Here is a 27,727-nt window from a genome sequence, read left to right as displayed (position 1 = left end):
CCAGGTTATGTACAAGATAGGGACTGTAGGTTTGTTCTTAAGTTGAATTTGTATGTAAGTCGGAACTGGTACATATTGTAGGGGAAACTCTAGCCAAATATTTCTCCAGAGCTCAGTTTTATTCTCCCACACCTCACTTCCCTCAGTCCTTTATTCTCAAGCTGAGGTGTCTGCTGAGAAAAGCCACTCTGCGTCTCCCTGGTCTGCTGCGGGGGGGCGCTAGCTTCGCGTCTCCCTAGTCTGCTGGGGGAAAGCAGCTAGTGCAGGGTTGCCTCACCCCGTTTGTAAGTAGGGATCCGATGTAAGTCGGATCCATGTAACCCGGGGACTGCCTGTATATTTGACCTTTTCCAGTCCTCTGGAATCTCTCCTGTCTCCCATGATTTTCCAAAGATGATAGCTAGAGGCTTAGATACCTCCTCTGTCAGCTCCTTGAATATTCTAGGATGCATTTCATGAGGTCCTGTGACTTGCAAGCATCTAACTTTTCTAGGTGATTTTTAACTTGTTCTTTTTTTATTTTACCTTCTAAAACTACCCCCTTCCCACTAACATTCAGGGTACGTCAAAACTACATGGCTCCATCGACGGAGCCATGTAGATTTGTTGTTTTGGCAAAGGGAAATGAAGCGGCGATTTAAATAATCGCCGCTTGATTTAAATTTATATGGCTGCCGCGCTGAGCCAACAAACAGCTGATCAGCTGTTTGTCCGCTCAGCGCGCTAGTCTGGACGCTCCCCTGCCGACATCAAAGCCCTTTGTTGGCAGCCCCGGTAAACCTCATCCCACGAGGAATAACGGAGCTGCTGACAAAGGGCTTTGATGTCGGCAGGGGCGCGTCTAGACTAGCGCGCTGAGCGGACAAACAGCTGATCAGCTGTTTGTCGGCTCAGCGTGGCAGCCATGTAAATTTAAATGAAGCGGCGATTATTTAAATTGCCGCTTCATTTCCCTTTGCCTATAACCCTAATCTACATGGCTCCGTCGACGGAGCCATGTAGTTTAGACACAGCCTCACTGTGTTAGGTGTTCCTTCAGACTTCTCGGTGAAGACCGAAACAAAGAAGTCATTGAGCATATCTGCCATTTCCAAGTTTCCTGTTACTGTTTCTCCCTCCTCACTGACCAGTGGGCCTACCCTCTCCTTGGTCTTTTTCTTGCTTCTAATGTATTTATAAAAAGTCATCTTGTTTCCCTTTATTCCGGTGGCTAGTTTGAGCTCATTCTGTGCCTTTGTCTTTCTAATCTTGCCCCTGCATTCCTGTGCTGTTTGCCTATATTCATCCTTTGAAATTTGTCCTACTTTCCATTTTTATATGACTCCTTTTTTATTTTTAGATCATGCAAGATCTCGTGGTTAAGCCAAGGCGGTCTTTTGCCATATTTTCTATCTTTCCGACACATTGGAATAGCTTGCTTTTGGGCCCTTAACAATGTCCCTTTGAAAAACTGCCAACTCTCCTCAATTGTTTTCCCCTCAGTCTCGATTCCCATGGGACCTTATCTATCAGCTCTCTGAGCTTACCAAAATCCGCCTTCCTGAAATCCATTGTCTCTATTTTGGTGTTCTCCCTTCTACCCTTTCTTAGAATTGTGAACTCTATGATTTCATGATCATGTTCGCCCAAGCTGCCTTCCACTTTCAAATTCTCAACCAGTTCCTCCCTATTTGTTAGGATCAAATCTAGAACAGCTTCCCCCCTGATAACTTTTTCAACATTCTGAAATAAAAAGTTGTCTCCAATGCAGTGCAAGAACTTATTGGATAGTCTGTGCCCCGCAGTGTTATTTTCCCAACATATATCTGGATAGTTGAAGTCCCCCATCACCACCAGATCTTGGGCTTTGGATGATTTTGTTAGTTGTTTAAAAAAAGCCTTATCCACTTCTTCCACCTGGGTAGGTGGCCTGTAGTAGACTCCTAGCATGACATCACCTTTGTTTTTAAACCCTTTTAGCCTAACTCAGAGACTCTCAACACTTCCATCTCCTATGTCCATCTCCTCCTCACTCCAGGTGTGTTCATTTTTAATGTATAAGGCCTTTTTTTCCCTGTCTATCCTTCCTGAGCAAGCTGTACCCTTCTATAGAAACATTCCAATCGTGTATTATCCCACCAAGTTTCTGTGATGCCAACAGTGTCATAATGGTACTTATTTATTAGCACTTGCAGTTCTTCCTGTGTATTTCCCATACTTCTCACATTTGTATATAGGCATCTAAGATCCTGATTTGACCTTGCCTCCCAGTTTTGCCCTGACCCTCCTTTCTCTCTGTCATTATGTAACCTCGCAGGCAGGAGGGGGCAAGTCCTTGGAGGCTACACACGGGAAGGGTGCCCCAGTTCGCGCCTGAGGCTGCCGGTGCCACAGGGGGCAGGGTGGAACCCCAATCAAGTCCAAAAGTACCTTAAAACCTTCTTCTGGATGAAAGGTTATCCCATGGAAAGTTTGGTTGCAGTACCTCTTATAGTGTCCAAGTTATTAGCGTACAAACATACAAACATTCTCCTTTATATATTAGATTTTCAGGAAAATTGTTGTCGGACCTGCAGCCTTACCATGCTGGACTCTAATGTTGTCATATTTGACATTTGTTTTAAAAATAAAACATAGGATTGTTTTTTTCAATTTGCTGAATAGCGTTGAGAACTCGAACCCGCCCCCCCCCCCCCCCGGAACTCCAGAAACTCATATTTGCAGCACTTTTAGATACAAAATTATACTGAGCCAATGCCCCAATGTATACTGAACCAATGCTACAGTACTGAATAAGAAGCTGTGTTTAAAAGAGATATGTGAAAAATGCAGTTTGACCAATGTCCCTGATAGGTTTTTCCATCCATGTGCAGAATAAATTTTGTTATGTGCACCAAAACATGGGTGTATGAACACCACCAGTAAAAGTATATGCCTCTGGCTGTGGGTGGGCACTCTGTTAATTAGCTGGGAAGCATCTGAATCTCTTCTGAGTGGCTGCCCAACCATACAGTTTCCAGGTATCTTTGGTCTTGATCATTTATGATCATTGCATATCCATGACACTTTTTGCAAGGCTGTTAATACTGTTGGCTTGAGGCTCTATTTAGATAGTTTCATTCTGGTTACATAAATTCCTTTATCTTAGTTTGCAGTGCTTGAACTCCACTGTAACAAATAAAGAAGTTAAAAGGATTAAACAAGCAAATAGCAAAGAAATCTCAAAAACCAGATTTTTTACTTGAAAGCATTAGGCATTGCTGTGGTTTTTTTTTTTTTTTTGCACATTATTTTGAAAACAAAATCCTAACATCATTGTACACTTTGTGTACGTATTAGAATTGTAGATCTCAACTCTAACAGAGTATATAAATGAAAGTTGTTTACTAACTACTTGTTTTTCTGTGCTTAGTGAGGTTGGCTGGGATTTTTAATATTCACTGCCCAGAGATATACTATTAGAATGATGGATAGGTTCTGGTTCTGTAAATGTTCACCAACGCTAATTATCACAGCTATTTGCTATTCTGAATAAGGGAAGTGAGAGGTATGGCAGAGAGAATGAGAAGGAAAGCTTCTTTTTATCATGAAGATTTGGGTTGCAGATTTCTGAAACATCCCCTTATGCTCTGTGGCCATGACTGCCGCTCCCAGTTCTGATCCTTTAGTATGATGGAATGATCTCCACCAAGGTTAAAGATTTCTTATGGAACAGACAGCTTTCTCATAGGTTGATCCAAAATTAAGAAACTCTTTTCTGCTGGTGCACTTCTTGAACCATGCCCTCATACCCACAAACACAGAGTATCATAATCAAAATAAAAAAAGGTTTCACAATGGAGAAGGAATTGCACGTGATCAGTGCAAACTGTATCACTTAGGGCATGTCTACACCAGGAAATTATTTTGAAATCAATTATAACTCCTGAAATAAATAACTATTTTGAAATAAGCTTATTCCCCCAAACAAAGCAGGAATTATTATTTTAAAATAACCAGCCCCTTATTTCAAAATAACAAGCTTGGTAATATGGACATTCTATTTGTTATTTCAGAATAACTCCCTAGTGTAGACTAGGGCTCATACAGTCCTGAATAAGAATCAAAATAGAAAAGACTGGAGCAATATCCAGAGCTAGTATGTGATGTCATTGTCAAGTGCTGTTTTTTTTCATGCAGCCACTTTGTGTACATTATTTTCTATAGCAGAAACACACAAGAATTAATATAAAGGATTTTAGAGCAGTTTGTGTTGGATAGATGAGAAAAGTGAGCACTCAGTATATTGGCAGGAAAGATGGAAAAACTGAGATTTATATTGCTAAAAAATACAGTCCAAAGTGTTTAGAACCAGTCAGATTTTTCTTGATTTATACAACTTCAAGGTAAAAATAATATAAACTGTATGATGTACCTTCTGTAACTTTGGTTTTCATGGTGAATTTTATGGTAAGAGACTAAGGAGTCCATACATGTTTCTACAAGCCAGGGTTTTCCCCCATGTGATATTTGGACACCTTGCCTAGAGGTCCAGAAAGTCTGCTGTACTCCAGTCTATAATCTGAGGGGAAGGGACAAATAGCAACTGCAAATCTCTGAACATTGGAGCGTACAGTACTACAGATGATAACACTGAATTGTGACTCGTGGATCCTGTGAACCCAGTTCCTAATGATTCGTGGATCCTCTGAACCCAGTTCCTAATTACTTTCCAGAAGAGAGGTGAACAAGAGAGGGCCGTCCAGGTAGTAAGCCTGAAGAGCCTAATGGGGCATGGTTATCTTGCTACTCTTCTATTAAACTGCCTCCTGGGACAGGACTAAAGAGCTTCTATGTTGAGTTGTTAGTGTAACAGTATGAGCTGTTATATTTAGGGTATTTGTATCCTTTTCTTTTTGTCACCTTCTATACTGGGAAGGTACATATTCAGCTAAAAACCCACCAAAGCCTTGATTCTGTAGAGACAGTTATTAGCACCCCGGCAGGATTAAAGTGTTCATAGGCCCTAGGTGCTCTCATAGTGGTAGGCCTTTATATTAATTTGTATATAAATATATAAGGGAGAAATGCTCTATTGCCTATACGCTGAATATTTAATTGCATGTTATACCTATACTTTGTTTGCTGACTAAAGACAGCTAATTATTATGTTTGATTTAGCAGTTTTCCTATTTTCAAGTCAATTATGAATTTTTCTTAAGGCCCTGAATTTTTTGTAGGCCCTAAACTTTTTCGTAAGCCCTAGGCAGTGGGCCTATTTTGCCTAATGGATAATCCAGCCCTGATTAGTACTGCAGTAGTACCTGGGGCTCTAATTGAGATTGGGCCCATCATGCTAGATACTATACAAGGGTAATGAGAGACAATCCCTGTTCTGAAGAGAGTCTAGTCTGAGAGTAGACAGGTGAGAAGGGAAACAGGCAATGAGAGATGAACTGTTTTGTCAAAGCTATACGAGAAGTGAGAGGCAGAAACAGAACTTGGGTCTTGGCCCAACTCCTTCTTCAGTGCCCTAAACTAGACCACATTCCCTCTCCGGTACCATGCTTGTCTGACTGAGTAGCATGCAGATCAGAGCATTCTCATGGAATTAGGTGTAACAGTTAATTCGAACTAAAGACTTAGTTCGAATTAATGTTTGACTGTCACATGTAGCCGCGGGCAGTTAGTTCAGACTAGTGGGATTTAAAAATGGCGATCGGATGGGAACATGCAAATAAAGCCCGGGATATTTAAATCCCGGGCTTCATTTGCAAGTTCGAATGCCTACATTAGCCTCCCTAGTTTGAACTAGGGGGCTAGTGTAGACATACCCTCAGACTTGGGCTTGGATCTATGACTCTGAGGAGCTGGAGAGGCTGTGCCTATGTCAATACTCAATCCAGGGTTGAGTCCTGTTTCTTTGCAGTCAGGGGAGCCAATAGCTTCATGCAAGCCCCTGAGCAAGATGGGGGGTTGGATCCATGACCCAAAAGGCAAAATAGATGGGGCCATGCAGCAGCCAGTTCTCAGCACTTCCAGGACCATGGCACGCTGCTCCCCCAGCCCTTAGAATCGCCCAGTGTGGTGCTCTGGCAGCAATTCAAAGGGCCTGGGCCTCTGGCCACTACTCTGGCAGTGGCTGGGAGCTCAGAGCCACTTTGAATCACCAAGCCCCGGGGCAGCTGCCCCTTTTGCGCGATGTTTTCAGTGCAGATGCAGCCCTGCTTGATTCGTGCCCTGGGAGTCTGCCTAACGTTTCCCCCAGTCCCGTGGAATGACTTCCTTTGTCCTTCTCGGCGCAACAGTCTCCAAGAGACCGTTGAAAACAGAAGCTACTGCCTTTGGCATATAGCAGCAACACAGTGAATCACTGTTAACCCTTCTATTGCCTTCTGACCTGCAAATGTCCTATCAAACAGCGTTCTGTGCGTGCATTGGAAACCAAACCAAGCAATGCTTGTGTAAAGTGTGTGGTTTTGTGGTCACAAGAACATAGTCACATTGTGCTGAATGTCTGGTTTGAGGCCAGCAAAACAGTGGACTTCAGCGGAAGAACCAGGCAGCATTAGTACCAGCAGATAAGGAAAAGCTAGCAGCTTTGCAAATTTTCCAAATTGAAGAGCAGAGCAGGGAGCAGATTAAGAGGCTGAAGAGTGAAGACCAAGAACCAGAACTGAACCATGGTCACCTTTTAAACTTAGAGCCTATTTTGTGAGGTACCAGTGGTGCATGATGACCTGGTAAGTTGAGATATACCGGCTGGACCCTGAATTCAGCATGGGGATTGATGGGAGCCAGCAGCAGGCTCCAAGGGAGGTCCACAGAGTGACTCTGTTACTGAAACTGGTCTCGGAGCAGGCTGTGAAATAGGATCAGTGGCAAATTCTGGGTCCATGCTTGGAGAAACTGCTTGAATGGTCCATTTCCCTTGAGAAACACCTGATGCTGAGTCTGCAGCAAACTTGGAGGAGACAGTGCACTGAAAGTTTCTGACTCCAATTTAAAATATATTGCTACAGTAAAGATCAATGCAAAACTTATGAGAAGCCCTGGCTATTAACATATATCTGCAAGAGAGGACTGTATCCCAGCATCTTGACACCTGCATCTGCTCCCCCTACCATGTGGAGTTCAAAATGGTGACTGGGAAATGCAAACAGGAAAGAACAGTATTAAAGAGTATTTCTATTGGAAAGACTCATGTTTTCATTTTGTTTTCTTTAAAGTAATAAAAGCTGTAAGTTTGCTAGATAGTAAACATCCAACTGTTTATGGAGCCACCTGAAAACCATGAACTGTGTTCGTGCGCGCGTGTCTGGGGATATTTCCAAATCTGTTCTATTTCCAAATCTAGTCCACTTCAGTTAGTCTATGGGTGACACAATCATTTCTCCCAAGAACAAGCAAGGTGTCAATTTTTATCCAGAAACGTACAGGGACGGGGGAGGAGGAAGGCTGTGAATTTCTACATGTTGGCATGCTCTCATAACAGACTAAGCCTTGAGGAAACTAACTGTTAAATCCTGCATGAATTTTGACCAAATCTGGCTGCTGGTAGCTGAAAACTTTTCCTGAAGCAGAAACTCCATATAGGCAATCATATTGCAGGTAAGAGCATATTTTTTAGGGCCACCTAGATAGCTGATTAGCTCACTCCACTCATATATGTGCTGTTCAGCCATTATATGTTTCAGCTGCATACACTACAGGTTTCCCACTAGCAGCTGGAATAACATCTTCCTTTGCCAATAGGGCGCCACAAGAGCAGTTATGTCCTCCAAAAGTGACAGTCTGAAATGATAGAAAAACCTTTTGCAAAAAGACATTTGCCACCTTTCCACAAGCCAAGTACTTATGGAGTTTTTATAAAAGGAAAAATAACTTGTAATGTTAAACTTACCATTGTCTCTGCATTTCTTTCACTGGTATTAACCAGGTGGTTCCAGGGAAGCATCTCTTTCAAAATATGTTGTGGTTCATTTTTGACATGTAACATTTTATGTCCTGGAACTTCCACAAGAATTAATATTGTGCTCTTCCGCTGAGGTATTTTAGGTAATAAGCCTCTGTTTCTTGTCCTCTTTCAGGCCCTGTGATCTCTACTGGCTGCTGTACACCTAAAACTAGATCCTTGGCCCTACATAGCTTCACGGACTGGACCAAAAGGAAGCGCTTCCATGGTTGAAACTCTTTAGAACGCTGACATGCAGGTCCAGTAACAAAGGTACTAAAGTCTGGAGAAACCACATGTTGAGAGGCAGGAGGAAAGGCTGAGGCTCTGTGTGCAGCTGGAGGGGAGGGTTTGAGTAAAAGTGCAGGGAATTGCAACACGGTTCCTGGAAAAGGAAGAGTGTTGCAAGGTAGTGGGCCCAATACAGAGAGCGGTTTGAGTGACTCATCTCCACAATGGACTGTTCCCCCCCTCAGCAACTTACCCTAAGAAGCTTGGACAGTTCCATGTTGGGGTAAGCCATGCCTTCAAGCCTTGTGTACAGCTGTGAGAGCAACTAAATACTATGCAGTTCTTCCATCTTGAATCCCTCTTGTGTGGATACTCCCTCCACCTTTCTGCCAGTGCCATGTGTGTGGAAAAAGGAGAATGTGGGACCAGGGGACAGGCAGTGGGAGTGGGGTCTGTGTCATGTTTGAACCATTTCCTGCGCTCTTTTTGCTTGTTTGTTTTGGAAATATTCTCCTGTTAGTTGCTTTGGGTGTGGTCAGTGGGACAAGTGCATAATGCAGACTGCATTGATGGCAATGGTGTCTAAACGGGACTGCAGATGTCTCCAATGAGATTTCAGTTTGCCAAAACCACATTCAATAACTGGCTGAGAATGTAATAGGCCTTCTTTTGTCAGGACATCTGAAACTGGGTTATGGTTTCATAAGCCAAGAGAAAAGGGGGCATGTGGAGTTTCCCAGAATAATAGGGTAACAGTAACTCCATTCATGACAATGACTTTGGTGGCTCCCAATGGAGATTTCCAATCAGTGTAAAACTCTGGCATCATGAACTTTTCAGGTGCAGCCCATGTTGGCCTTTCATAAATTGGCCTGTGTGGTCCATGAAGGTCTGCATAACAACCCTTTGAGGATTAGGCAGGCATCTGCTCCTTGAAGAGGTCAGTCTGTGAGTATGAGTCTCATCAATGGCTCCAGTGCAGTCAGGAAACCACTTTCTCTGAAAGTCAGCTATTGTCTCAAGAATATCTTCAATTCCCCTCTACCTTGGCATAAACCACACCGATTGCCTCAGAAATCTTTGCCATCACTTTACGCATCATCAACTTTCCAACACAAAACTGGTTGGCAAGGACCTGCAGCAGTTTGGGGGTACCTAACTTCCATAGAGTTATAGCAACCTGCTTCTGGACTGGTCAAGGTGATCTCATGTGAGTGCCTTTAAGCAGGAGGGTTTGGACAGTTTTCATACAAAACTCCAGAAATTTTCTTCATGCAAAAGTTCTGGATCCACTGCTAGTCATCCTGATTTGCATGATGATGTGGTCCCACCAGTCTGTGCTCATGGCCCTGCTCTACAGAAGGGCATCGACAACAATGATGAGTGGAGAGAGCGGCATCAGCCAATGGGAGTTCTCCATGCCAGAATACTCCTACTCCTCTGCCTTTTCCTCCTACTCCATCATAATATCTGTCAGATGACATTGGTGGGTCAGAAAATGTTTCTGAAATGTCCACTAGCATCTCATGGAAGCTCTACTTGTTTCCTGACACAGGTGCAAATATGCAACCAAAATAAATTCTTCAGAAAACACCCTTCTCCATGTTGCTGGCTCTGGGAGCTAACAGACCAAAATGGTTCCTTGGCGGGCTGTGTGGGCAGGCTGTTCAAACTACTTGTAATGCATAGGGTGGACTCTCTAGTTTTCCTTTGAAGCATCACTGCCAAAGGGCTATAGCAGCCAAGTTTCAGGAGGACATTAAGGAGTCTGGCATATGTTTGGTTTGATGCAGCAATGTGTGGATACTAGAGCTCCATATTTTAGGCCAGGTTAAAAAAATTGTTAACACAGGGTTAAGAATTAGTGTGGTTGCTCAAGACCCAGCTTCTTTAACACAGGTCAGTGCCCTAAAGTCCCAATAACCCAGCGTTTATGCTGCATTGTAGATGTACCCTCAGAGACACCCAGCAATAGGGTCAGGTACAGGACCTAGCAATCTAAAAAGGTCTTTGGGAAAGTAGCAGTAAATAAAATAGACTGGATGCCTTTCACAAAGATTTTGGATTGTAACACAGGGTGGAATGTGATCCCTGTGGATGTGGACCTAGGTGTATCTATTTTACGAGAAAATAATGCACATGAGTCAGTTCTGAATACAGAAAATTAAAGATCTGAATCTCCAAGGTTGAAGGTATTGATTACATTATGGATAATCAATTACTAGTAGCTGTCATAGGTGCTGTATATGGCAAATCCATAAATGCCACTGTAGCAAATTGGAATGACAACTCATTCCAAATGACCATAATCCTTTGCAGGCACTTGGTGGTAGCTATTCTGAAAAGTAAGAGAGTTACAGTATGTACACTATGCTGCATATATTCAGTATAATTCTTCATTTTGGGTGGAGTATGATTTGAAGCTGGAGTAAAGACTAAGATTTTTAAGGACTGACACTCTGTGTTGTCCATAATTTGGTGTTTGTATTATATGAAATCCTAATGGAAAACTGAAGTGAGTTATAATTTTTGATATTTGTTTTAAGCAGAAAAATTGTGTGTTGAATGTATGATAGGTTCATTGAGAGGTAGAAATAAATAAAATAACTTAGCCCTTCTGCATTTGGGTGGTGCATGTTTTTCCTCGGATGCTGCTTTTTAGGCATTTCAATCCCACTAAAGTAAATCACTGTCACAGGGGAAAAAAGTAGAAATGGGTGAGTGGATAAAGATAATTAAACTCTTCTAGGGACATGATGAGGCTTATGTCCAACAATGTACTCTGTGAAAAAAAAAATTCACACTGTCAGTACCAGTGGGACAGTAGTTTTCTACTACAACCATCAATTTTAGTTAATATCTAGTGTTTTATATATATTATCTGTAGTAGTACATATACTGTCTATGCTTAATCCAGCCCTGACTGATTTGCCCTCAGTGTACTTATACAGTTATGTCTGCTGGAGTCTGCAGACAATCCAAACCAATAATTCTAAGGAATTGTGAACTACTTCATCCATCTTAACTCTAAAACCTGCTGGCACCCCATGGAGGGTGTGGCCATAGTGTAGGGTGTACTAATGCCTGAGATTGCCTTAATTCAGTTCTGAAATAATAGTTTAGAGAAGTGGGTCCCTGGTATGGAATATATTACTACTAAAACACAGCATTCATTTTTAGACCAGGATCTGGTTTTAAATCAAATTTGCAACAGGATAATTACTTCATAGTAATGCCAGTGAGGATTAAACACAGATTTGGGTATGGAGAGCATTAGTTTGAGTCTTTGTGTGCCCAGTAGTTATTTTTAGGAAGTATTTTTTTAAAGGAGTTAGAATGCAAAAATTTCTTTCTGCAATGGAATGACATGAAAAGTCTGGTTTTCCTTAAAGTGGGTATTTACACCCATTAAGGTTGATAATAGTCATAGGTGCTGGCTTTTTCTGGGCCCCTGGAGGGTGCCCTAACCCTTGCTCCACCGCAGGCATGGCCCCCTCCCAAACCCTTTACCCATGTCCTTACCCAAACCTCACCTTGTCTTGGCCCAAATCTTGTATTAAAATATGCACAGTTCTGCTCCCTATAAACTCACAGAGTCCTGTTCTGGTTCTACACTCATCTGCATTTCCTATGATACAGTCACTCCGATAATATCTTTTTTTGCCCTAGAAGGTACATTTAATCTGCAAACAAAGATCCAGCCATAGCAGGTCTGGGTCAGTGGACTCAAACTTACAGGGCAAAACACTGAAGTGTAGACTTTGAAGTTTGGGTTGGAGCCCTGGCATTGAGATCCTGCAAGGAGAATTGGTCTCAGTCCCCTGACGCCAGCCTGAGCCAAGTTTTTTACTCCAAACCCCTTGAACCTGAGTCAGTGGATACAGGCTCTGAGATGTGGTGCCACGGGGTTTTTATTGTAACATGGACAAACCTTTAGAAACAACCAGCATTTTCTCTTTGGAATAAAGAAATAAAGGTTTATAATTGCACTACAAAGCACTTCCTGTTGTTTGGGAGAATTGTAGTTCACTTAATCAAACATCAACACTAATTTATTTTGGCGAAACAGTTCCCCTTTTAAAAAATCCCAGAAATACACACACAATTAATCACTTTTGAGAACCTGCTGTAAGGGCCAACTTCTTCCATCAAGTGAATGTGTAGGTCTTTTTGCGAGCATATGCAAGGGAAAAGTGTAGCCCCATGTTCCAAACCAGTAACCCAAACTGTATTTAAAAAGCTTTTGTATGGCTGAGTTTATAAGAGAAGAGGGAATAATAAGGAAAACAAACTCAGTTTATTTTTGAAACAAAGAAAACGAGAACTTTTTTCAACAGCTTTACCAAAGCCTCTCTGTTTGTGTGAGATCCCCCAAACTTGTATGGGTTGTTACTTGAATAAAAAAGAATAAAAAACTGTTTTAGGTTTTATTTGGTCAAAGATTGCTTTGGACATCCATGGGGGTAGGGAGAAAGCCATGAAAACAAGCCTATGTGAGGCTTGGAACCCTAATGTAATTTTTCTGGGTCAAAACCTTTGTGTCAGATTCTGCATTGACTTGCACTCAGGCTGCGTCTAGACTGGCATGTTTTTGCGCAATTTTGCGCAAAATCTTGCCACCTGTCTACACTGGCCGTAAGTATTTGCGCAAGAACACTGACTTTGTAATGTACCACATCAGTGGTTCTTGCGCAAATACTCTGACGCTCCCACTCAGGGATAAGCCCTCTTGCGCAAGTATTCTTGCACAAGAGGGCCAGTGTAGACAGCAACGTTAATTTCTTGCGCAAGAAAGCCCGATGGCTAAAATGGCCATTGGCGCTTTCTTGCGCAAGAGAGCATCTACACTGGCACAGATGCTTTTGCACAAAAGCAAATCTTTTGCACAAAGGCACATGCCAGTATAGACGCTCTCTTGCACAAATATTTTTAACGGAAATACTTTTCCGTTAAAAGTATTTGTGCAAAATCATGCCAGTTTAGATGCAGCCTCAGTGTAATCCTATTCTGTCCAGTCAGGTTGCACACAGTCAGTATAAACTAGTCCAGAATTTGGTCATTTATTTTTATCCTGATAATAAGTTTAAAAATAATCAATATAGAAAAAACTAGAGTTGGCACATGTGTGTGTGCGTTTGTGTGTGCATGCTCCTGTATGTGTGCCTAATACTTCAGAAGCTGTTAGCTGTCAGGATGGCCCGTTATGGGATAAGAAAATGAACTCCATTGTCTTAAAAAAGTGCCAGATGTCATAACATGTCACATACTGCTGTCAGCAAAAGTTTTATTTAACATCAATACTGAAATGTGGTCTTGTGTCAATGCTGTACAAATAATTAGATGTCAGTTGTATTCCTACCCAACCTATTTCATAGCTGTAGTTCTAGTTAGTGGTTGCTATTTAAGATGGTTTTTAACATCTTCAATCATACCGTGATGGAGTGTCCACAGTGGAAGTGGCCAGATAGACCTATTAACTGCTGAGGTTGTACCTGGAGGAAAAGCTAGGGAAGGCTGGTAGTTACTGGCTGATAGCACCTAGATGAGGAGAAACAGGGTTTAGAGCTGGTATACCCACAGAAAGGAGGAAAGCCAAGAGTTGTAGAAAGCATTCTAGGGAAGGAGCTGTGAGAGGAAATCTCAGAACTTCTGGTTTGGGGATCCCTGCAGTGAACCTGAGTCCTAGGCATGCTCAGGCTTCCTGACAGGCCCCTGCAGAAGTGTCATGAACAGGGTAGTACTGGAGAAGATGGCCTGGAATGGCTTGTGCAGAAGGACTTTGTGACTCAGCTTTCTGGCCAACTCACTATGTGGTTTCCCCTTCTGGGAGTTGCTCAAAGAGGAGACGGTGGTTCCTGGAACAAAAGGATCTTCAGGGTAAAATGATGATGGAAGGAGCACTGCCAGAGAGGGCACAGCACTGAGCCAGAGTTAGTCCCCAGGAGGAGGTGCCACCTGCTGTGAATGCACCCTATGGCACAAACAAAGCCTCTTCTACAAAGTAAAGTGCTAAAAAAGACTAACATCAGTCATCAAAGCTAGAGCGAAATGTTTTCCAGAACCAGTCTCATTTTGTAATTGAATTATTTTTGTCAAAGAAAAGTAGCTGGCTGGCACAAACTGTGACTGGGTTGAACTGCATTAAGAAAACATGTAACTGTACAGTAGTCACTTAAAATCATTGCTGTTTTGTCTCAACTACCTAGAACAGGGGTGGGCAATACTTTTTGATGGGGGGGGGGGCACTTCAAGATTTTGGTAAGTGGTCAAGAGCTGCACTTTTCTATGGAGGTGTTACAGGGTCTGGGACAGAAGTTGGGTGCAGAATGGAGCTCAGGGTAGTGGATTGGGGTAGAGGGTGTGGGGTCTGAGAGGGAGTTTGGATGAAGGAAGGGATTGTAATCTGAGGCAGGGGATTGTGGTGCATGGTCCAGGAGAGAGTATGGGTGCAGGAGAGGATTTTGGCCTAGGGGAGGAGTGTAGAAAGCGGTGCGGGGGCTGAGAGGGAGTTGTGGCCTGCAATAGGGAAGGATGTAGAGGGTTTGGGTGGTGACCTAAGGCAAGGAGTTGGGGTTGCAGAGGCAGGCTCTGGTTGGGAGATGCTTACCTAGGCAGTTCCTGGCCAGTAGCCAGGACTCGAGGCAGACTCCCGGCCAATAGGAGCTGAGAAATTATGCTGAGGGCAGAGGGCAGCATGCAAATCCTGCCCCTGTCCCTGGTTCCTGTAGCAGAGAACACGACAGGAAACAGCCAGTTGCTTAAAGTAGCGTAGAGTTGCTCCCTGCCTGAGGGTTCCTGCAGGTCGGATCTGATGGCTTGGTGGGCTGGATCCAGCTCGTGGACCATATTGTGCTTGCCCTGACCTAGAGAATGTGAGAGTTGTTTATACTTCAGCATTTGCAGTTTTAGTAACATAGAGCTGCCTAAAATAATTGAGAATTTTAATGATGAATACTATATGTGTATGTCGAGGAGCACCTTGTCCAGCCGCCAGAGAGGGTGGGGAAAGTCTGCTGCAGCCCCTCAGACTCCTGTTTGATTTATGGTGGCCTATCAGTCACAAAATCTATGTACTGCAATCTGCACTCAGGGTAGTATGGCCTACTGGCTTCAAAGTCCACATGCAGTCCCTCAAGGATCAGGGCAGTATAGCCCAACGGACACAGAATCATTATATTCCCCTTCTGGGATCAGGGTAGTATATCCCAATGGCCAGAGTCAATATGCATTCCCTCTGGGATCAGGGTAGTACGGCCCAACAGTCACAAAGTCAATATATAGTAGACAATGCTCCCCCGCGTGGGAGGTATCTGAGGAAGTGGGTAGGGGACCTAGGCTCTCCCTCTCCACTGGGTCCCAGTCCAGGGCCCTGTTAGCAGTGGTGCAGCCCACTATTAGCTTGCAGGGCATCATACCACAACACACCAAGCTCTCAGGGATTAATTCCTCACTGTGGGCTGCTTCCAACCCACATCTTGCCTGAAGTCCTCTCTGTCTTCATGCTCAGCTCCCATGGCTTCTACTGCAGCTCTTCTCATCCTGGCTGCTGCCACTTGGTCCAGCTGTGCTTCCTCCCTCGTGCAGCACCTCTTCCCCCTGAGCAGCTCCAGAGGCTTTTATAGCCAGCCTCCAGTTGGATCATGCCCGGCAGTGCTGTGGGTGTGGGGCCTTCTCACCCAGCAGGGCCAAGTTAACCCCTTTAAACCCAGTGCAGAGTTGATACACCCAGTCACAGTGCACAACAGTGGAAAATTTTTATAATGAAATAACTTTACAGCTATCTTAGAACTAAAAAAGAGGTTCACTGTAACTACTACAACTTTCTCATTGATGCCTAAATTGTAACCATTTGTTGTTTTACCCATCTGTGACGTATTCAATGTGCCATTGATATTATACTGCCATGAATAATGTATTGAAACAACTTCTCTTTCATTTTCAATGAGGTATCAGTATCTCTGAGTTCACTCTGTGGCTATGTCTAGACTGCAGGCTTCTTGCGTTTCTTGCATCTTTTTGGGAAGATCTCTTCCACAAAAACTTCTTGCACAAGAGTGCATCAGAAAAGCAATGCACTTTTGTGCAAGAGAGCGTCCATACTGCATGGACGCTCTCTCGCAAGAAAGCTCTGATTACCATTAACAAAATTGCCATGAGGGCACCTGTGCTTCTTTCGATTGGCTGTTTTTGCACCAAAAACCCCTGTTTCCCATCCACACACACCTTTTTGTGCAAGAGCTCTTGTAGAAAGAGGAATAACTATTGAGCAAAAACCCCTCTCTTCTGATTTACTGTACATTCTCTTGCACAAAAATGCGCTTGCAGTGTGGATGCTCTGCAGTCTAGATGTAGCCTAGGAGTGTGTCTACACAGCAAAATTATTTCATAGTAACGGCTGTTATTTTGAAATAACTATGCGAACGTCTACACAGCAATTCCATTATTTTGAAATAATTTTGAAATAACAGGTGGGTTATTCCGACTTCTGTAAACCTCAGTCTATGAGGAATAACACCTATTCTGAAATAGCTATTTTGAAATAAGGTGTGTGTAGATGCTCCACTGCTGCTATTTCAAAATAACCCCTCACCAGGGCCATTCTAAGTTATTCCTCTTGGAGCACTCAATCAAAATAGGATGTCTATACATTAGGGAAGCCTGCCTTGGACTAATTTTGAGGCTTCCCTGCAGTGTAGATGTCCTATTTCAAAATAAACGATTTCGGACTAACTATTGCTGAATAGTTTATTCTGAAATAACAGCAGTGTAGACGTAGCCTAAGTGAACTCCACCATATTTTCCTTGCTGCTATATTAAAAGTAGGTGTTCCTTTAGGCACTGATAGTTTCATGTTTATTTCACACCTGCTGAACTGTGTGGTGAAGAATAATGCAAGTTCCATTGATATTCTTTTTTATGTGTATTAACATAGTGCCTAGAAACCCCAATGTAGGGTAATTCGTGCTAGGCACTGTACCACAAAAGATGCTGTACACACAGCCCTTACCATTGATGTTCAATTTCTCCTTTGTAGTCAATTGCTTTTCATGTGATGGAACAGTGTTCATTTTTCATTCTTTTGTTTGTTTGCAATGGATTTTCTTTTTGTATTTAGCAAAATGTGACTCCTGCTATGTGAGCAGCTAAATGTCCCAGTTGGTTAATAATATGATTAACCTTTCCCCCTTGGAGATGTGAGTTCTAATTTTGTTAGTCACAACTGAGAATGAATGTTGTGGCTTCACCTTTATAGTAGACATTTACTCATATAACAAAACCACCCACCGATCTGTTAGCTGGCATTCAGGAATAACAGATAAGGAGGATGCTGCACAAACAGAGTAAAGTTCATTTAAACTATCTCTAAAGCTGTTGTTTTTCCATGTAGGCAGGGCATTGCATACCACGTTTGCCTAGAGAAACTAAACAAACCTATTAACAGCTACTGCTTTATAAAACGTTTGCTAAGATTGTGTAATTAAGGCTACATCTAGATGGCAGTGCTTTTCCAGGTTACTAGAGGTATCCCGGAAAAGCAATGCCGCGTCCAAGAAACAATTTTTTTTTCGGAAAAGCGGATGCGCTCTTTCACCATCCCCGTAAACCTCGTTCTATAAGGCATAAGGGATGTGTCAAAAGAGCAGGTTTTTCTGAATTTTGGTGCTGTGTAGAGGTGCTGAATTTCAGAAAAGCCTCTTTCAAAAGAACATCGAAAAAAATACGCCATTTGTGTACCACAAATTGCGTGTCTTTTTCCAATTTAACTCTGCAGTCTAGACGTAGCCTGTGACTGTCAGAGATTTTTGATTAATTTAGCAATTAGAGCTGCCAATTTTAGTTGGACATTTCCTGGAGGTTTCATCACATGACAATCTTTACATAAAGATAAATCATCTTTAATTCCTGGAGACTCCAGGACTATCCTGGAGGGCTGACAACCCAATTAACAACATTAATCAAGTAAAATCTCTTTTGCCAGACACCCTATTTTGAGATAAAATATGACAGTTATTGATATTATTTAAAATCTAAATATGTCCAACCTGGCCATGAAAACATTGTAAACCAAGGATGTAAAACACTTCATTTTTATTTGAGGTGCAGATTACTCTGTTACTTTGCAAATGGAAAATATAGTGTTTGGAGTCACATATGTTTTGATAACAGAACATGAAATGTTCTGAAAGAATATCAGGCACAGAATTATTGAATATTTTTTTCTAGCATCTTGCCTCTCATAGTTGCTATCACAATGCTCGCTGAGGGCTGAACTTGTTCCCTGGCTTTGTTTTCTTGAGAACTATGTGCTTGCATAGGATAAGTGAGGTTAGTGGTGCTACTTATTTAACTTTGCAGAGTGAAGAATCTTAAAGTGCACATTTTTGGAAAGTAGAAGTTTCTTGATTTGGGAAGAATTTTGGGCACGGGAATTCCCAGGGTGTCTAGTACAAAGGAAAAAAATATTGTCTTTTGTTGAAGGGCATAACAAATTTAAGTGGTCAAGAGGATTAGCATACCCCACATAGCAGCATGTTGAAGGCATCATGCTAGAGTTGCAAGGTATCAGGTTTTCGATTGGAACACTGGCTAAAAAAGAAGCTTGCCAGCTCTGGTCAACACTGCAGGCCATTAAAAGTCCAGTCGATGGTGCAGCAAAGCTATGGCAGACTCCCTGTCTGCCTTAGCACCATATGGCTCCCGGAAGTAGTGGCATATTCTGCTTCTGCTCCTATGTGCAGGGTCAGCCAAGAGGTTCCACAAGCTGTCTTTTTCTCAAGAGCTGGCTCTGCTGCACCAATTGGCCAGGAACAGCAGTCAGTGGGAGCTGCAGGGGTGGCGTCTGTGGATGGGGCGGTGAGTTGAGCTGCTTGGCTGCACCTCTTCTTTATTTTCTTATGATATATTTTAGGAAAAAATATACAACAATTATTGACTCTCATATTGCTCAAAGTTGAGTACTTTTAAAATTATGTTAGTATTTTTTTCTGCTGTAAAGTTCTTTAGCAATATTTAGTCAAAATCATAGTTCATGAGCAGGATTTCTGTCATTTCTACCATGATCATCTTAAGTAGAATGTGCAAATAAAGAAGGAGAAATAGGTGGCATAAAATGAAATTATATTAACTGTTCCGTAAAGGTTTAATCTGTTTAGTATGTTGTACAATTTCCATTGATGCTGAAGGAATTTTTTTGGACCATACTCTAAGTGAGCACACAGAAACACTGATAAAAGATGATTGGTGTGAAGTCCAAAATTAGGGATGGTGAGTTGTGTTAAAAAGGTAGCATTCAACTCTTCATAATACTCGTGATTGTAACTGGCCACAGCAGCTTCCATACAGGGCAGGCAAAGGTTAATTAGTACAAATTAAGACACCTGGAGCAGGAAAGAGGCTTTTAGAGAGGAGCTAAAATAAGAGTCCTGCTCAGTTTTGAGGGAAAGAAAGGAATCAACGGAGTAGGTAGAAGGAGAGCAGATATGAGTCTTTTGAGAGAAAACTGGCTAGGTCCAGGGTTTGGGAAAGATAGGTGCCAGGCAGATCTTCTAGAGGAAAGGAAAGAGGCAAATCATGGGTGGTGGGCATAAGAGGCAAGGGGAGGCAATGCCTTCCCTGGGTCTTAGTGCTCAATCCGTCTCCTCTTCCTATCCCTATTCTGACCATTCCTGAAAGCTCTTGCAGGAAGCTGTTGCTGCTTGCAGGCTGGTGATTCTTCCTCAGAATAGGCAATGCAACCACAACCTAAGTCTATTTTATTGCAGGAATATTACCACGAACGAATCCTGAGGAGCCTTCGTAACAAAAGTTTTGTCAATTTTGACAAATCAGCAGTTTCTGACAAAAACATTTGGTAAACTTCCTAACTAGCTCTAGTGGTGATATATGAGCAGGAGAGCTAAGATGAGCTTTAAAAGCACGGGCTAAACTTTCAAATGGAAGGAGATGTGGAGGCAGCATAAAGATCAATATCTAGATCCAAGACATTGTAAACCAAAGAGCAAGGGGAAGTGCCATTTTTGTACCTTTTGTGATTGACCTCATACCATTATCTTCATGAATAAAATTGCTACTTCACTGCCCTTGCTTGTGCATGCAATAGAATTGTTCAGCAAAACCTTTCCAGACCGCAAGAAATTTTGATGGAAAGAATATGTTTTCCAAGTGGGCCCGAGGTGAAGCCCAGCAGCAGAACAGGCAGCCCAGCAGCAGAACTGTGCCAAAGTAGCAATTTCCCAAAAGTCAGAACAATTTTTGTCATTTTCACCAGAGAAAACATCTTTTCACACTGGGGCTACGTCTAGAGTGCTTTCTTCTGCAAAAAGAAGACACGTAAATTCAAAGCTAATTTGCATATCTTCTTCCCATCACATTATCAGAAGAGGTTTTGTCAAAAAAGAAAGCGGTTTAGACACGGTTCTTTTGAAAAAAAAAAAAAAAAACCCTTTCTCAAAAGAACCTTTCTTCCTAAAAAAATGAGGTGTGCAGGGTTATTTTGAAAAAGGGTTTTTTTTAAAAAAACCGCATCTAAACTGCTTTCTTTTTTGACAAAACCTCTTCCGATAACGCAATCGGAAGAAGATATGCAAATCAGCTCCACATTTGCATATCTTCTTTCGGCAGAAGAAAGCAGTCCTGGGAGAAGTGTGGAGAAGGGGATAGAAGGTTCTGGAAAACTGGAATACCACAAAACATGAAAGGGGAGAACAAACAATATTCGAGCTGAACAGAAATTGATGATTATTTCTTCCTTTCACTCACTGAACAGTTGAGAGTTGCTTTGTCACCTCCAACCACTCTCATATAGGAGCTGCAATTATCTACAACTATGACATCACTCTGCTGTCACAGGGCCACAAAGCATTGCGGGGAGATTCTGCAGATCCCAACAGGATTCATACATCTTAGTACCGATTCTATCCAGACTTATTTCCATCTACTTAAAGGCCTCCGATGTATTTGAATATTTGCTGGGTTACTGAAATTGCCCCCTCTCCACTTTCTGCTGAAATTTCAGAAAGGCTAGGCCAAAATCCTTTCGGACTCATTCCTGGTCTTTGTGCCAAAGCGAGATAATCAGGCAGCTGGCAAATGGGTTCTTCCTGTACTCTTGGGGGAAAGGATTTTAATGACTTGGATGAAAGGATGGATTTCACCCTCAGCAAGTTCACAGATGACAGTAAGTTAGGGGGAGGGGTAAATATGTTGGATGTAGGGATAGGGTCCAGAGTGACCTAGACAAATAGGAGGATTGGGTCAAAAGAAATCTGATGGGGTTCAACAAGGACAAGTGCAGAATTCTGCACTTTGGATGGAATAATCGCAAGCACTGCTATAGACTGACTAGCCAAACAGCAGTTCAGCAGAAAAGGGCCTCGGTATTACAGTGGATGAGAAGCTGGATATGAGTCAACAGTGTACCCTTGTAGCCAATAAGGCTTATGGTATATTAGGGTGCATTCGGAGGAGCATTGCCAGCAGATCTAGATAAGTGATTATTCCTCTTTATTTGGCACTGTTGAGGTCACATCTAGAATATTGTGTCCAGTTCTGCCCCTCCTCCCGAAAGGATGTGGATGCATTGAAGAAAGTCCATCAGAGGTCAACAAAAATGATTAGGGGGCTGAAGCACATGACTTATGAGGAGAGGCTGAGGGACTTGGGCTTGTTTAGTCTACAGAAGAGAAGAATGAGGGAGGATTTGATAGCAGCCTTTAACTATCTGGAGGTTCCAAAGAGAATGGAGAGAGGCTTATTCTCAGTAGTGACAGATGGTAGAACAAGAAGCAATGCTCTCAAGTTGCAGTTGGGGAGGTCTAGGTTGGATATTGGAAAAAAATCTATTTCACTAGGACGATGGTTAAGCACTGGAATTGATTATCTGTGGAGATGTTGGAATCTCCATCCCTAGAGGTTTTTAACTCCCATTTGACAAAGCCCTGGCTGGGATGATTTAGTTAGGGTTGGTCCTGCTTGGGGTAGGGGGTTGAACTCAATGACCTTTTCAGATCTCTTCCAGTCCTATAATTCTATGGTTCTGTGTATACTTCTCACCCATCTCATGCTTGTGGCCTCTGATGTATCCACTGGCTTTGACCCCAGCCCTTCTCCATATCCCCCCAATGTGCTGGGATAGGGATATTTCATAGACTACCCAGTGCATAAAGGGTACAGACAACTGAATGAGTTTTCTGCATCTGGCTTCACAGACACACAGATTCCATTTACTGTTCAAGGATAGATGTCCAAAACTGGGTGGGGATTTGTTCCTTAAAGACCTAGTATCTCCACTGGTTTTCTTAAAATTAATAGCCTGTTCAGAGCACTGCAAAGAGGGAATGATCTGGCCTTGTATGCCCATCTAATAGCTGCTGCATGCTTGCTTAATATTACAGTCAATGCAAATGCAGTGTACACACAGGTCTAACACCTGTAAGCAATTATGGAATGTTACGGATTCTGCTAAATATTGCAGATGGGGAAATGTGTGGGCACAGTTATTACCTTGGGTGTTAGCTCAATAGGAATTGAGTGTACTTGGGTTGCTAAGACCCCAACACTATCATGACTTTTTGTAGTAGCGAAGTAGCAATTTTCCTAATGGAAGATAGTGGGGTGAGCCAAAAGAGCTACGGTACTGATTTGTGCTTCCATACATGTATTTACTATCAAGTTGCTCTGCTGAAAGGAGAATGAATAGTCATGAAATATAGCCACTTCTGCTGTTCTCTGATGATTTGTAGTATTTTTGATCTCATTTTGTATTAGTCTCTGTGCTGCCTCCACTTCTCCTTCCACATGAAATTCATACCCTTTGCTTATGAAGCTCTGCATAGCTCTCTTGCCTACGTAGCATCACTAGAATCAGAAAGGATTTTTTTTATGTGATTTCTTTGGTTGGAAAACGAGGATTCCTCAAAATTGAAACTCTTTGTGGAAACTTGAGAGGTGTATTTTAAATTTTTTTTCCAGAAAGGCTCTTGTGGTCTGGCTTGGAAGATAGAGAGAGAGATGCCAGAATAGCTATTAGGTGTGATGCCTGATTAAGAGGAGGTATTTGAACCTCAGGTGAGTACTATGATCATTCTACCCTATTCAGACTAGCGACCTGAACGTAGGTTAGTAGCCTGGCGATGACCCCAAAGGTTCTTTCATGTTTCTCTGAAGCATCCAGTATAATTTTGGATGTTGTAACAGTTGCTAGTCACTTGCAATCTCCGCTTCAGGGCCTATGCTTTGGTAATTCATGCACCTTTGATCCTCTTCCTCTCAACATGCTTCTCTTCCTTCTCCTGTGCTCACCCTTACATTGGAATATCTTTCCTGACCTTGCATGCCAGGTTTACTTCCCTGTTTACCTTCATATCACTCTTCTTTTCACATAATTCACACAACAGAAACCCATTCTCCTGTGCTAATACTGTAAATTATATGGGGAATAAATGTGATGTAGAATGCCACCTGAATAAACACATAGCTGGGTCAGGTCTTGTATGCAATTCATATTCTAAAGTTTAGTGTTTAAGACACAGACTGCAGCTAAGTGCCAAGCTCTTTCTGGAATAACTGGTCAAAATTTGCTTCCATTTTTTGTGGAGATACACTGGAGTTAAGAGCAATGCGTGGACTTTAGGGCTGATTTTTAACTTTGTTATTGATTTGGTCTAAGAGACCTCTGAGATATGAAGTTGGGATCTATATTTCCTTGAGCCTTGGATACTCAAGACCTGGAGAGTGCTGAGCAATGCAGTTTCAGGTTTCAAGGTGAAGCCCATCTGTTTTCACTTCAGAATTAACTTGCGTTACCTCCAGTCTAGTTGGTCCTCTGGAGTTAGCCTTCCTCAAATGAGAAGCCCCACTGTGAAAAACAGTTGAGGTGTGCATGTTCACACTGGCACAACTCTCACAAAGCTGTTAGGGGCAAGTATGTTGCTTTGCACTGCAGTAAATTGAGCCACTTTGCTTCTCCCATGGACCAAACAACTTGAGATAAAAGCACCATTACAATGCGATTATGCAAATGAAGCGTGGGAAATTCAAATCCTGGCTTCATTTGCAATTTCTAAGTGCCTAATTTACATACCTCTGTCAAAACAGGGATGTAGTCTAGACATACTGGCTGTGTCTACATTGGCACCCCTTTCCGGAAAAGGGATGCTAATGAGACCAGTCGGAATTGCAAATGCCGCGGAGGATTTAAATATTCCCCGCGGCATTGGCATGAACATGGCTGCCGCTTTTTTCCAGCTCGGGGTTTTGCCGGAGAAAAGCGCCAGTCTAGACGGGATCTTGCGGAAAATAAGCCCTTTTCCGGAAGATTCCTTATTCCTACTTTCAAGTAGATTTTATTGGGCTTAAAGGGATTATTTTCCGCAAGATCCCGTCTAGACTGGCGCTTTTCTCCGGCAAAACCCCGAGCCGGAAAAAAGCAGCAGCCATGTTCATGCAAATGCCACGGGGGATATTTAAATCCCCCGCGGCATTTGCAATTCTGACTGGTCTCATTAGCATCCCTTTTCCGGAAAGGGGTGCCAATGTAGACACAGCCACCCTGTTTGTCTGTAAATGGGTGACAGGAGAGGGATCACATGAGGATTACCTGTTGTGTTCTATCCTTTGGGGGCATCTGGTGCTGGCCACTGTTGGCAGACAGGATACGGGGCTAGATGGAAATTTTGGTCTGACCCAGTATGGCCATTCTTATGTTCTTAAGCTTATTAACCACAAAAGATAGATTGTAAGTGATGGCAATCAGATTACATAACAAACAAAAATACAAACTAAGCTTCATATACTAGATAGCTTGGATGTGAATTAGTGGTTTCTTACACTGAACGATTCTTAAAGCACAAGCGTGCAGCTTGGCTTTCCCAGGTTTTCCCAGGCTAAAAATCCCATTAGCTTGAGCCCACCACTTCGCCTAGTTAGACTTTGTTCCTCAAAAGTTTCCAGGAATCTTCTTGTTTGGGGAGGATAAACTCCCTACCTTATATAGGTTTAACTTATGGTGGGAACTGTTTGCTTTAATCTCGGTTCCCAGACCAGTTTGTAGAATAATACTGACATTCCAAGATGGCGTCATGTGGCCTGGTCACATGCCCTTGCATACCTTGAGTCACAGCAGCCATTACTTACAAGCTGGCTGGAACATTTTCGGGAAGGGAAAGTTCCTTTAGGGTCCATTGAATTTGCTGATGGGCCATCAGCACTGTCTGGTTTCTTCATTGTTGTACCTAAAAAGCTGGCTGTGAATAGTTTTCAGAACCTATTTGAAATATAGATCCTTAGTCAATATGCATAACTTTGGACACAGAATTATACGTATATGCCAAGAGGATAATCGTGTCCAGCAAGATATAAGTATCTCCCCTTAATCTCCAAAATAATGAAAATAATGATGTGAAAGAAATAAGTGTTGGGTTCTTTTTATTTGTGTCTTGTTTTCTGCGTCTTTGGGTCATATTTAAATAATGTTTCTAGGTTTTATTCCCACAGCCATGAAGGCTAAGAGTTTTTTTTAAAATGAAAGCTGAGATTCTTATATAATCATATGCTTCCAGTAGCAGAGATTTTAAGAAAAACATCTGAAACAAAACTTGTGCTTGGGCTGGACAGGAATGTTCTATTATTGTCTTTGATTTTGCCAAATGGTTTTGATTTTCTGATGGGAAAATCGAAAGTAGTATTTTAATTTGGGTCAAATCAACCTGAATGGAAACCTTTTGGTTTGTTGAACTGCCATGTTTTGATTTGTCTTTTTTGACATTGAATGTGTGTCCGCTACAGCCTCTCATGGAAATTATAGCTCCCTGTTTTATGTTCCCATTCTCTTCTATGGGTCAGAATCCTTACCCAGGCTACTATTGTCTGAATTAGAACTCTATTCATACGCTGCAGCAGGTCATGTGCAGACAGATTAATGTTGAATTGAGCTGAAAGAAAATGTGAATAAACTGAAACAAAACATTTTGATTGAGGAAAGTCACTGTTTTTGATCACAACAAATGATCTGGTAGCACTTAATAGACTAACAAAACATGTAGATGGTATCATGGGCTTTTGTGGGCACAGCCCACTTCTTCAGATGACCGGAGTTTTGAGTTTAGGATGTACAGACCCAAAATAAATAGGAGAGAAGGGGGAAGGAAAAAAAAAGGAAGGGGAAGGGAAACAAGGAGCAGAAGGTATGAAAATATCAAAGGGAAAAACAAGTAGGTAGAACTGGTAACCTATAAGCACCTAAACATTGGATAGTTAAAAGAAGCAGATAAGGATTATAGGATAGCAATTAGATAGGAAGGGTACTAATTCAAGAATCTACAAGGCAAAGCGCTATTGGCACCTTCATTGAATGTTAGATTGATAATGTCCCAGCCATCCATTATGTTGACTGAGGAGGTCATCAGTGTGAGAACTGAATTTGTGGATGAAGTGTAATTCCAACGCTTCTCTGTGTATTTGGCATGAAGAATTGGTTTGTGACAAGACAGCCACCTGTTTTTGATCAGATATTTGAGACTGTCAAATTTCTGAATCTAAATATTTTCAAACTTTCCATTCTGAAAAAAAAGAAAAGAAAAAGAAAATTGATCTTTCAACTTTGCATCCTTATTTGGAACAATATCAAACTTGCCATGGGATAGAGATCCTGCTTTCTACGTGCTGAATTCATAATAAAATCATGAGACCTTTTCAACATTATATCTGTCTTCTCCCCAATTGGGTAGCTTCACTCTTCTACCTTTCCAGAATTCATCAGTGACTTGGGAACTTAAAGAATGTCTTACATTTTATATTAAAAAAGACTTCCTTGGCTAGTGACTCTCCACACTTTTACAGCTCTTGATAAAACGTGCTGCTTCTTAGCCACCACTGTGAAGGCGAGCAGTTGTGTGGTATGCTTGAACAATACTGAGCTTGCAGTGAAAGTAACTGTATGTACCAGCAGTCTAGCATGTCAAACAGCTATGGGTTTATTTTTTGGGTCACCACTTGGGTCAGGAATTTCAATGACAAAATTAAAAGCCAGTTGCCACATATTGGTGTGTCAAGGAACCTGTGGCTTGATGGAAGGAAGGGTTTTCTAACCATGCACCATGGAAACAGCATGTGGTTTTAACTAAAGGGCTGAAAAGCTTCATCCATAGGACAGGAAGGTTCATTTCTGAGGAATGATGAATGCAATAGGTACATCAGTCACAACTATTAATGACTATTTTGACTAGATTAAATACCCAAGACCAAAGTACAAGTTGGGCAAACCTGGAAATGTAAGTATACGAAGATAATTGTGTTTCTGTCCTCACTGAGGGTATGTCTAGACTACATGGCTCCGTCGAGCCTAGTCGACTAGTTTACCCGGCATAGGCAAAGAAGCAGGGATTTAAATAATCCCCGCTTCATTAAAATAAACATGGCCGCCACGGTGTGCCGACAATCAGCTGATCCGGCACAGCAAGGCAGTCTAGACGTGGATCAGTCAGCTGGAGAATCCTTTCCCGACCGATCCTGTAAACCTCGTTTCACGAGGCATAAGGGTTGGGTCGGCAAAGGCTTCCCCAACTGACAGATCCGCGTCTAGACTAC

At 42.2% G+C, this 27,727-nt stretch overlaps 1 long non-coding RNA gene across 1 annotated transcript in view; it reads left to right on the top strand.

Moving 5' to 3' along the window:
* Positions 1–27,727, top strand: part of LOC106732604 (uncharacterized) — a 332,750-nt gene that overhangs the window by 189,689 nt on the left and 115,334 nt on the right. The window contains exon 5 of the long non-coding RNA XR_001368840.3: positions 8,049–8,185. This is a non-coding gene — a long non-coding RNA (uncharacterized LOC106732604). The remainder of the gene's footprint in view (positions 1–8,048; positions 8,186–27,727) is intronic.

The sequence above is a fragment of the Pelodiscus sinensis genome, chromosome 5 (genome assembly GCF_049634645.1).
Source record: "Pelodiscus sinensis isolate JC-2024 chromosome 5, ASM4963464v1, whole genome shotgun sequence".
Lineage (NCBI taxonomy): Eukaryota > Metazoa > Chordata > Testudines > Trionychidae > Pelodiscus > Pelodiscus sinensis.
Note: the sequence above shows the minus strand (reverse complement) of the source record. Positions and strands in the feature narration are given on the sequence as shown.